The following is a 1,223-nucleotide window of genomic DNA, read 5'->3' on the forward strand; positions in this document are numbered from 1 at the left end:
GGGCAAAAACTGAACATTCTGTAACCTTTGCGTCAAGTTGAACCGTCCCTTTCTACGCTAGCGTGCCGCTTCGCGTTGTCCTCTCATTATGTATAGCGATGTAACTGAAAAGCAAAAAAATCCCATTTAAACGGCTTTAGCAAACTTGGTAGGTATACAGGGTGTTGAACGTTCATGGGCCGGAAAGCGCCACGTCAGAGCCGTCCATTGAGAAAAATCGAACATGCAAAATCGGCCAGCATTTTTCAGTGTCAGGTTTGCGTGGACGGTTTCATTGCCAAATCGTTTTTAAACCGTGAAATTCCAACGCTCGCATCTCAGAGGTCTCAAGTTTAGGTTGGTCTGAACATGCGGCTATAAATAACAGCACGAAGCGAAATGTTCGTTTACGCTACATATACCAGCATTTATCAATTAACTGGCGTGTACAACAGGAATCTATTGAGATCCCTCTTACCATAAATACCTCTCAATAAGGATCGTTTTTTCAGTTTCAGGAAGAGTGCCATGCAAATAACTTCTAGAACTTCTAAGAAATGTTGCTGGATTAATGATCGCAGCTATTGAGCTCAAATGGGTGCAAGCAGATGGTAGAGCTGACGCAAAAAATATAATCAACACCTATTTGTTTCAAACCGACCGCCCTAGTTAGCGACGCAAGAAAAGCGTCCTCAAAACGGCTCACCCTGTAAAAATTTGCTGTCTGAATTTACACTCTGGTTTGCCCAACATGCAGTGAATCTACTTACATAAGAAGCACAAAGGGAGTTTGAAACGGGAAAAGTTTGGTCACCGATCGCGCCTTTATTACGAACGGGCGCTGCCGGGAGTGGAAAACGAGGCGTCGCGTTTAGCGGCGTCACCAGAACTGCCGGCGTCGCTCTGACCTGGCGTCCGCATCAGATCAGCTGTGGGATCCTCCCAGCGCCTGAACGACGCCGTCCCGACGCTCCCGGGATAAATCAGGCAACCCGATGATAATGTCCAGGAGCGAAATGCTCTGCAGAATATTGACGGAATGGCGGATGCGCGCGGATAACTGTACCACTTAAACCAACCAAAAGGCAGGGGCGGATCCAGCTTAAAAAGCGAAATATGAATAGCGAACATTTAGGTTCAAGATTATGCCAAAATTTCATGTTTTCCGTCCCCTTTCTGCTCATTTCTCGGAGGCAAAATGAGCAAGAACGCTCATTTGTACGTCATTCTAGAGAGAAATAAAT

General features: G+C 46.0%; 1 protein-coding gene across 1 annotated transcript in view; it reads right to left on the reverse strand.

Annotated features, from left to right (window-relative positions):
• The window catches only part of LOC109542705 (receptor-type tyrosine-protein phosphatase alpha), a gene marked incomplete at its 3' end in the record, with an annotated part of 2,635 nt that extends 1,675 nt beyond the window's left edge, over positions 1 to 960 (reverse strand). Inside the window, 2 exon segments of the mRNA XM_048661992.1 lie at positions 26 to 104; positions 750 to 960.
• Positions 961 to 1,223: the final 263 nt, after the last annotated feature.

The sequence above is a fragment of the Dendroctonus ponderosae genome, unplaced genomic scaffold (assembly GCF_020466585.1).
Source record: "Dendroctonus ponderosae isolate FM_Combo_2020 unplaced genomic scaffold, Dpon_F_20191213v2 Dpon_F_20191213_10, whole genome shotgun sequence".
NCBI classification, from domain to species: Eukaryota; Metazoa; Arthropoda; class Insecta; order Coleoptera; family Curculionidae; genus Dendroctonus; species Dendroctonus ponderosae.